The sequence below is a fragment of the Plutella xylostella genome, chromosome 14 (genome assembly GCF_932276165.1).
Source record: "Plutella xylostella chromosome 14, ilPluXylo3.1, whole genome shotgun sequence".
Classification (NCBI taxonomy): Eukaryota; Metazoa; Arthropoda; class Insecta; order Lepidoptera; family Plutellidae; genus Plutella; species Plutella xylostella.
The window spans coordinates 744859-756468 of NC_063994.1; positions in this window are offsets into that span (position 1 = coordinate 744859).

Consider the following 11610-nt stretch of genomic DNA (forward strand, 5'->3'; position numbering starts at 1 on the left):
GGCCTAAGTTATCAGCGGCCGATGCTGTACATGAGTTAACTGACTACTTAGCTCAAAATCTGGATAAAGGTAATCAGACAATAGGGATATTCTTAGATCTTTCCAAAGCCTTCGATACAGTATCTATCCCGATTTTATTACATAAACTCGAAATGTTAGGTATAAGAGGTACCCAGCTGAAACTATTTGAAAATTATCTGACCGAGCGCACTCAGTGCGTAAAGATAGGCAATGTCGTCAGCTCTGATCAGGAAAATACCGGTTTTGGAGTTCCTCAAGGAAGTATTCTGGGCCCTACTTTATTTCTAATATATGAGTGGATGAATATCAAACTGCCATATGTCCACCTACCCGAAAAATTGACTTTTTGATTTGGTCGTGTTCTCCGTTAAAATGTCAGTTTGCCTATGCCCTTCAAGTTCCAATAAGTGGAAGGCATCCATGAGAAAAAAGCCGTTAAAAAAGTAAGTTATTTTCAAATCCTTTTAAGTCTAACCGTTTCGCATTACAAATTTTCACAAGTCCATTCCGGCCAATCACAGAGCGTAATTTTTTCAACATGGCGTCATACTTGGTGAGAATTTCGAGGCTGTGGTGTGTGCTCCCAGTGTTTTATAACGAATATGAATGAAAATGTTGAGGAAATTGTGATTGTGGACCCTGATAAAGCTCGGAAAAGGAACAGATTGAAGAGTGTAGCAAAAAAACGACAGAAAACTATGGCGAAGTAAGTTTAAAACCCCTTTTTTTTCCAACCCACGTGTCAAACACAAAGCATTTTCGTAGTAAACACAGGGCTGTATCGGGTAGAATATAATACGGTAGGTAGGTACTTTTATACCGTTAAATTTTGGTTGATTAACTTCATTGTATTTAATAGAATATAGACTATATTAGTCTTACTGAGTCCGGACCATGATATTAGTATTTTTCAAACAACTATAAGTCCTTATGACTCATATCAAAACAGCATAAGTCTTGTATGGGCATATCAAACTGCTATAAGTCCAAACTGTTTATTAACTTTTACGCCTTTCTATGAGTGTTATAATGGATTTGTTTATTAAAATACATTCTTAAGGTCACAAGTCAACTGATTAAATCACGGGGCAAGTTCTATGACCATTAAATAATAGAGAAAACAAAAACCTCCATTTCCCAAATTTTGCGTGGACGTGACATATGGCAGTTTGATATTCATCCACTCATATATAAACGATCTTTGCAACCTTAAACTAGAAAACGGCATTATTCTGTCGTACGCTGATGACACTGCTCTACTTTTTTCTGCTAACGCGGAAAACAAAAATCTAGTTTACGATTATGCACAAAGAGGTTTCAATATTGTTAACCGCTGGCTTCAGCATCACCTACTTACACTTAATGCCGAGAAAACAAACTTTATTGAATTTTCAAAACAAAAACCCAAATCACAATTAAAAATTCCAAACGTATACGCTCACTATTGTAAATCCCTGGGCTATCCCTGCACCTGTCCTACAATTACTAACACAAACAAAACTAAATATCTGGGTATTATCATCGACGAAACTCTATCATTCAAGCAACATATAGAAGCTCTAAGCAGCAGAGTTCGTAAATTAATATTTGTATTTAAAAAGCTTCGTTTTATATCAGATTCCAAAATTATCAGACAAGTCTACTTTGCGCTGTGCCAATCAGTATTAACATACTGTATCACTTCGTGGGGTGGCTCGGCTAAAACCTTATTATTGAGGATCGAAAGAGCTCAAAGAGCAGTTCTTAAAGTCTCAACATTTCGCCCTTTCCGTTATCCGACGAAACTTCTATATGAATCATGCAAAGTACTAACAGTCCGCCAGTTATTTATTTCAAGTACAGTTTTAAAACAGCACACGGCACTTCCCTACAGCCCAGAATTAACAAACAAAAGGAGAGTAGATAAAGTTTGCACAATAAAAACAACCAAACATGCGTTAACATCTAGGTTTTACTTGTTCTTGGGACCAATCCTTTACAATAGGTTAAATGCTAAATTGGTCCTTTACCCGTTAACTTACACCAAGTGTAAGAACGTTCTCCAGAAATCTCTACAAGAGATGTCCTACGAAGATACAGAGAACTTATTAACTATTGTCAAGTGAGAATTGTTACCGTTTAAGTTTACTTATTATTATTAATGTATAACTAAACAATACTTTTAACCTATATAATTACCTACACCTAACATAAATTGCCTTGTTTATAATAAATCTAACATAAAACATTTAGAAAGTAAGATTACTTAATATTTTCTGTTCTAAGATTATTTAATTAAGATTCTAAAATTGTTTAATTTAGAGCTTTTCCATCTGAAATACAGGAAAAACTCTGTTATTTCCTAGTTCAGATCAGCATTTTAAACTACCTTTAGCATTAAGAGTTGACCTATTATTGTAAATAACATTTAGCATTAAGTATTTTCTGAATAAATATTCTATTCTATTCTATTCTATTCTATTCTAATTTCCTGAATTTTTTTAAAACTGTTTAGTATTAGCGGTGGATTTTTATGTGACCAGTATTTACTTTTATTGCAATGACTGTATAATATTTTTAATTTGTCAAATAATGGGTGTGATAATCTAATATATGTTCTGAATAAAAAGCGATCCGATAGATATTGTCTTCTGACGTTAAGGCTGTCACTAAAGCTGGAAGAAAATCAGAATCTGTCAAATCTAGTGAGGGGGGGTTGAGGTATGCGGGGCGTTCTACGGACAATGACATGAAATTTTAACATAGTACTCGAAAACATAAAAGTGAAGACATGCCACTTTGTTAAAAATATACTAAGTAAGTAATATTGTTTTGTGATACGAAAATATTTATTTTTATTTGAAAGTATTTTTAATATTTAATAATTAATTATATATAAAGTCGTACCCGTGCCGATATTTATACAGGTTGTTGCAAAAAGGGTTTAATACTATGCCGAAACCTACGTGTGCAGCATGTTATTGATGTTATTTCTTAGCCAGGAAATGAAATCAGAATGTAAAAAAATCGCGAAAATATTATCAGAGTTTAATAGTTCAGGGTGTTGTATTAAACTCTGCCCCCGTGTAATAAAAAAAGTATAGTTAGCCGAAAGGGCGTTACTCAGGCGTCACTCTGAAAAACTTTTATCCTACGTAATTTTTTATATTTATGAAAAAAACGCTTCTTCATATAATTTTTTTTTGGTCACGTGACCTTTTAGTTAGACGACCTGTTTTTTTTTGGTGTTTCAAAAGCAGAACAGTAGTTTGCAGAACTCTGCATATACAGGGTGTCACAAAAGGTTACGTAGCTGGCAAAGGGATATAGGGAGGTCACCAGAAAAATAATAACATGTAAGTACCCCCGCAAGGGAGTACATTAGTACAAGGCGAGAGTGTGTATTTTTTTTTAAAGTACTTATGTGTATTTGGGATATGATAGAAATAATATTTTTGTTTCTTAAAAACCAAAAAATTTACACCTTGCTGCGCTCTTTTGCTCACTGTAAGTACACCTACAAATATTGCTGTATTAAAAAAAAACGGTTTTGTTATAACGATTATAAAAAAAAAGTTATTTTCATGTCAAGGAGTCATTTACCTAATTACGATTTCACTCAACAGCAGGTGAACTGAAAAAATAAGTTCTAGTTCTATCATCACTTTAGATCGCAAACACTGTAACTCCACTTTTCTCGGCGAAAAGTACTCTTTGGTGTCAATAGAAACGTTTTTTGAATTCACATGTTTTCCTCTTTATTCGAAAAAAAAAACTGTATTCCGCATTTTACCATTTGTTTTCCTCTAAACCCCAAACCGTGATTTTTAAACAAGAAAACTTAGTAATTATACCCTTTATTCTCATATACAACGTGCGATGTAGGCGAACGTGAACGAAAACTATGCAATTAGCCTTTGTTTTTATTACTACTTTAGTAAATTACAATTACATACTCAACAATGTTAATTTTTTTTTGCAATGTTATGTTGTTAAATTAAGATCTAATATTTTATTAACATGAAGTTACTTTCAACTTTTTTTTGCATCTATGCGTCGAATCACAGCATGACGGCTGTTGCAGCTTCCTGCTGTCCTGTCCTCCAACCAATCCCACCAGTACTGCAGGTTGCGTCGAATACGAGCCATTCTCTTCGACTTGACAAGATAGGTGCTCCCGGAAGGATCATAGATCGCACGGAACCCGTACCGTATAGAGGCAACGGACTCCTTTGCAACAGCCCCCCAGATTCGGAAGTAGCCCATGCACTGCATGGCGAGCACAGCTGCAGCAATTTTTTCGTAATGAATCATTGGGATGTCATCCCCGAAGGAGGCTCTCAGCCTACCTCACGACCTGTGTGACATTAGAAAAATGCACTGTGCTAACGCCGTTTGCGAGCTTGATTTGCAGGACCGCGTTGTATGCCAAGTTCCACAGCAGAGGGGTCCAAGACCTACCGCTGTGGAACTCCGCAACTGAACTTCTTCAGTGAAAACAAACCCTCTCTTTTCGCATCCTTAATGTACTTGTTAGACACGTATGACCTCTATCAATTTTCTGCAGATAAGAAGACAAGTGATGGTATACAAGAGAGTGGTTCTTATCCTGCTCCGACAGTGAACGAACGCAAAGTATTGTACCCACTATTCGAATCCGCATTTCGGATGCCAAACTGACTGTCCGAAAGGTCGAAACCGTACCACCACAGAGGTATGACTCGTTCGAAGAGCTTATCAGGCTCTTACAGCAATCAGATGTGTCGGTACACTGAAAGATAATCTACAGGCCTGCTTTATTTATTTAGGAGCACTAATGGCCTCCTTTCAGTCATTGAGTCACTGGCACTCAGGCTGCGGTTGAACAGGAAGATAGACTGTCTAAACAAATCATTTTTAGGCTAGTTAAAAAAAACTTTAGGTGGGTAGTATGCCAACTAGAACTACAAATAAAACAGTATTTTTGTCTCCTCTAAAATTTGGTCACGAGGAGTTACGATGATTACGATCTAAGGTGACGCTGACGATATTTTATACAAGGTATTGAAAAAAGGGTATAAAGCTTAGCCAAAAGTGGATTTAGGTGCCATTCTGATCCACTTTTCTTCTACAATTTTGAAAATTCACGTAACAAAACCTTTTACATAGAAACTTATTCGATCACGTGACTTTTTACTATAGAGACCGAATTTATTTTTCGAGAATTTCCAAAACTTGGAGAACAAAAGTTGTTCAGAATAACCCCTGAGTCAAACCCTTTCGGCACAGTATACCCTTTTTGCAACATCCTGTATAGGTAATATCAGGTTTATAAAAGACCTGGGCCTGTAGAGTGAGACTCGGCATGGGGAGTCATAATTTATAGATCTTTTAGGTTGCAGTGGCGAATGGGCACTGGTAGCCCTGCCCTTTTCTATAACTATAACTATAGGTAATTTTATGGCAATTTAAAAATGGTATAACATTTATCTATTTGAAAAAATCATTAAAAATATACATTACCTATCACCCTAATTTAAAAAAAAAATTCAGCCCTTACTTTAAACTTATAACACCCCTCTATTTCCTTCAGGGGTTAAAAAACCTGTGTATTTAATATTTTCTTATGAGTTTTTTTTTTAAAACTAGGCTCTTACATAGTTGTACATAATATTATGCGGTATTTTATTCCACTTGTAACGCATAAAATTCATAGCTACAGTAAACATTTCATTTTTTTCATGGCGAGATACAGTCGCACTTAACCGCTTTTTTGCAAAGCTTGTTAAATAGATTTAAAAAATTATGTAAATTTTAGATCTTCAATTTTTAAAAATACTTACTTATTTTTAACAACCTGTAGTGTACAGACTACCACATCTTAAAATATATATATTTTTAATTAACTACGGTTTTTGGTTTCAAATAAAACAAATTATGAACTTACTTTTCAACACCCTGTATATTGTGTAGCTTACCTAGCATACACAACCGTTAAAATAAAATAAATTACCCCTCAGAATATAAACAGGCTCGCGCTTTGGCATACTGCATTGACCGTATAGTTCTTATTCGGAGAATCTAATAAGTGTCATTATGTGCAATGTTTACCTTTATCTATGCATCTGTAACTCTATAGTAAAAAATGTAAACAAATCGAAAAGGCGAAATGTTTTCTAAGAATTTTCGGCTTTTCTGCATCTAAAATGATTAGAAAATTAACTTTCCATAGCAAATGCATATGTATAATAATACTTGTAGTCATAATTTGTTGATTTAATCAGTTTTTGTGAAATATTTGATAAAAAATAAAATGGCGTGGGTATCGCTCCTAACAGGCCGCCACCAGGGCGACGACTGAAGAAATCTGAAATCTGTCACGGTGTCATCATTTTTAAACCGGAATTTATTAGTTTTTTGCAAAAAAAGTTGACTTCTGGTCCATTAAATCCAACTCTTTAAGGTAACTTTGTTAAGAATTTAATTACCTACACATACATATAAGATTCCATGAAAATGGGCCCTCTGATTTCGAGGGTTTTTTCATAATAAGTCAAAAAATGGCAAAAGACATGGTGTGTTTGCAATTTTTTTTAACATACTTATTATAATCCTGCACCAATTTATAAGCAACTAACATGTTCAGTATACCCTCTGCTACAAAATATATTTTTATCAATGTGATAGAAGCCACCGTTTTTCCAATCTAATCAAGTATATCAAGCCGACTTTAGCATTTTAGCTTTAGGGATCCCCTTAAGGGGAGGCTCAGCGCATTCAACCTGTAAAGCATTGACAGGGGAGGACTTCATGCATCCAGTTATTAATCTTAAAGCCTTGAATTGGATAGATTCTAGTTTTTTTAAAGCTAATTTGCTACATGGTTCTAAGAGGAAAGAACCATAATCTAAGACGCTACGGATAAGAGCATTATATAAAAGTTTTAAAGTAAAAGGGTGGGCTCCCCACCAGACGCCGGATAGGACTCTGAGGATATTTAAAGACTTTTCGCATTTTTTAGTAATGTAATTTAGATGGACTACACCCGTTAGCTTAGTATCGAGAAACACGCCAAGAAATTTGACATTGTCATTAACTGGAACACTGTTGTTACATATCTTTACGTTAACTTCGGGGATATTACGTTTTCTGGAAAATACTATTGCACTGCTTTTAGGTGCTGATAGATGGAGCCCATGCAGGTTAAGCCATTCACTGAGAGAGTCTAATGACAATTGTATCGATTCATTGGCATCTTCTATTGAATCACAGGGTATATATATAGCCAAGTCATCAGCATATTGCAATACTTTACAGTCTGCGTTAAGGGAAGTGTGAAGTTTTGCTGTGTAAATATCGTAAAGCAGAGGGCTAAGCACTGAGCCTTGAGGAAGACCCTTCCATACAGTTCTAGTTTCAAAGTCCTCCCCAGGAACCCGAAGAGAAACGGTACGAGACATAAGTAGATTACTTATGAGCTTTACTAACTTATCAGGAATGCTCAGCTGGCGTAATTTATACCTGAGCATTGAAAGCAGCACATTATCATAAGCAGAGGAAATATCTAAAAATACAGCTAAAACGGAGGCGTTACTACTGAAAGCGATGCGTATATCTGAGACCAGAAGGCTAATGCTGTCCATGGTACTATACCCTTTACGGAAGCCAAACTGTGAATCTGCTAATAAACCTTGGCTTTCGACATACCACTCTAGTCTATTTTTAATTAGATGTTCCATGATTTTAGAGAGGGCTGAAGAGAGAGCAATAGGGCGGTAATGGTCGGGGTTGTCTGGTGCCTTTCCGGGCTTAAGTATAGGAAGGATGACTTGGCACTTCCAAGTGTTTGGAACATAACCCAGATTGAGGCATAAATTGATAAGGTTTAAGAAGTATTGTTGACATTTGAGGCTAGCTTCGGAAATAAACGAGTAAGGGAAACCATCTATACCTGGGGCGGAATCGTGAACGTATAAAAGAACGGAAGAAAGTTCATTCATGGTAAAAGGGGAATCTAGGATATTGTCAGATGGACCACTTTCTGAATAATATGGTAGATCATCTTCAAGTGGAACAAAAGGGGGAGCAAGTTTATCAAAGAAGGCTTCTGCAATGGGTCTCGGAATTGGGGGGGAGTTATTAGGGGAACATCCACGTCTATATCTATTAATAGATTTCCATACCAGGGAAGGGGGCGTAAAGGGAGATAGTGAGGTACAGAATCTTTTCCAGCTATCCGTTTTCTTTTTACGAAAAACTCGTCTAGATTTTGCAAGGACTTTTTTATATAATACTAGGTTTTCAATGGTCATATTTTGGTTATATACTAGTTCAGCTTTGTTCCGTTCTTTTATTAAATCAGAGCACTCACTATCCCACCACGGGGGAGAGGATAATTTGCCCGAATGAGAATTTTTAAGAGGAAAAGAAACATCCGCCGCAGAAGAAAGAGAAGAAGAGAAGTTTTCAAAGCACGAAGTTATATTTGAAGGGTTTGCATCAGGGAGATGCTCAATAAACGAATCAAGAGAATCCCGATATGTCTCCCAGTTGGCGTTAGATAAATTATTATTATTCACGTTGTTCGTCTTGTGTTGTTCAAGTGTTGACATGGTTGACCACAGAGTAGGTAATATAGTAGTAAGAGACCGGACTTCCTTAGAATGAAAACACAAAGTTTGGATAATGAATCATTACCAACCTGTGTCACTTAAACCAGTCAGTGCTGCCAACATTGCAAACACAAAATAGTGATGTACCAAAATAGTGATTTACCTAGGTATTATTTCACATCGATAATCAACGCCTCTTGTAATGGTTGACGTAGGTATACACTACAAGAAATCGTTACGATCATTCTGCATAGTTCGAACGGTATCGATAACTCGTAGCATGTATGTTATAAAACTGTACATTAACATATTTACAACGAATTATCGGTGCTCTTAGAACTGTGTAGTCTGGCCGTAACGATTTCTCTTTTTGTATATGGCTAAAGCTAGTCAGTTTTTAAATGCTTTTCTTTTTGTTTAACTACTATGCAGTACCTATACGACTTGTTTTAGTATGTATGTCATCAATCCCCTTATAAATTAGAAGTTAATAAAAAAAAAACAGTTTTTGATCAGTAAAAGATTTGATATAAACAAAAACATTTTTTTATTTAACAATATATATGTATATACATTTATACATATGTACTAGCATTTACCGCGAGCTTTGCTTCACCTTGAAAGATTTTCCCGTGGGAAATATTTTTCCCTGCTAAATCCCATTCCTGTAGAAATTTAGCAATATCCTATTGTAACTAAGCTTTAAGTTTACTAAGGTACCTGCATGCCAAATTTCAAGCGTCTAACTTAGATTTGGTTTAGATTTTTTATACAAAAATATTATCCCGCTAATTTCCGTTCCCGTGGGAATTTCGGGAATTTCTTTCTTAGTGCTCACCTACACTACCTAAGGAACCTACTTGCCAAGTCTCATCATTGTAGCTTGAGCCGTTTGGCCTGTACGTTGATGTCTATTCTATTCTATTCTATTCTATTCTGGTAGGGGGTGAAGATCCTGTACGTGGCTCTCTCGAGTGGAACGTTTGTACATATCCCCTTGATTTCAGCAAAGTCCTGTCGTGTCGTGTGTACTTCTACAGCACATTGTACTGGTGGAATATTGGTCATATTATTATCTGTAGAACATGATGCACCTTGTCCTGTAAAATAATCAATTAAGAAATAGTTAGAAAAACATAGGTAAATGCCACTCAATGGAACAAATTCAATTGTGGTGGTGTGAGTGGCTTTAGAGTTAGTCTTAGCCTTGGAACCGCAGTTTTTTTCAACCGACTCTTCTTCGTATTAAAATCTCTAGCATTGAAGTGATTTCCACATGTAAATTTTAACTGGTGCAGTTTTTCAATGGGAACATATGCTAAATCTTCCTAGCCCGTAGCTATTACCCATTTTTTACACCTGAGAAAAATATCGATAGTTTTAAAATTGTCTCATCCCAACACTATATTTTGAAATGAAACGGAGCAAATTATGTTTTCTTACAGAAATATCCCTTTATATCGAGGAAGATACGTTGCTTTACTTATAGCTACTTATTTTTTACTTACCGAGATACGTCCAAAGGAAATCTGGCCATAAAAAAACGTCTTTGGCCGTCTTTACAATTCGATTACAGTCGTAGTGATTTTATTGTTTTAGACACCACATACACTTAAAAGGAAACTGATTTTCCACTTTTTCATTAACATGGTATTATTGTACTTATAACAAATTGAAAATTTAAATATAACCGACATTGAACAAAACGACTGACAGCAGTGAGTGACACAGACCACAGAGTAGGTAATATAGCACAGAGTAGGTAAATGACAGATGACATTTTATACAGAGTAGGTAATTTAATGAGACATGAAAGGTTAGAGGAAGTGAGTGAGATAGAATGACTCCACCATAAACAAAACGATCCAAACTCCATATAGTGCCACAATCTTATCTGTTCCGGTGGTCAAAATGTGCAACTAACAAGACGTCATTGTCAAACGTCGTTTCATACTCTGTGCGTTATTTGAGTTGTCAATTTCTGCGAAGAGGCTGACGCTACGTTATTTAATTAGTTTTTTGATTTTCTGGGTGAAATAATGCCAAAAGCGCTGGAATGTGATGCAAGAAAAGTAATACTAGATATATTGGCTTTTATGCAGGAAGAATTACGTATGCAGGCGCCTTTAATTCCGTTTGAAAAATTGGAAGAACGAGTTGCAGCGGCTACAGGTTAGTGTTGCCAAATATGACGAATAATTTTACCCATGTAATTTTATTAATATTTTCCCGAGAGACCCGTGCCCCAGCAGTGGGGACGGGATGGGTCGTGATGAAAAGTATATAATCTTTATTTTTCTTTGATTACAGGTGTGGACATGACACTTTAAATCTTACCAAGAAGAATTTCGCGATGATGATTAATTACATGTTCTCCCAACCTATGAAGGGTTGGCTGGAAGAAATTACTTTTTGGCAAATAGCCTTTGTACATTGTGAACTGAATTTCTTTTAATTTTATGCTTTTGTTTCTTGTTACTTTTTAAAATGTAAAATAGTGTTCAAAAATAATAATTCATAGTTTTTTTTAAGTCTGTTTATCTCGTTATTCCCACGATATTACCTATACTATTGTAATCTAGATTTAATCTCAACAACAAATTTTCCATACAACAAATGTCGTTTAATATATTATATCCTCTTTCATTTACTATCGACCCTATATTTTGATTTATCTATACTTATGAATGTACCTAATTATAACAATAGGTACTTAATAGCATAAATTAATTGTCGTTTAAACCACAAATAAGCAAAATTTAATCGATGGCATCACTGGATTCGATCACAGAGACGCCGTCACCGGAACAGATAAGATTGTGGCACTATACATTTGTGTTTGAAGCTCGTTTGAAGTTATAAGTTGCCACAGACTGTGGTTGACGTTTAGTTGTTGACATGACACATTTTTTTATCATTTCAATTTTTCTGCTCTGGTTTGTCAATTTTTATCATTATACTGAGATCCAACCTAGACATTTATGACGTAAATCACAGAGTACTTGGCATAAACATTACT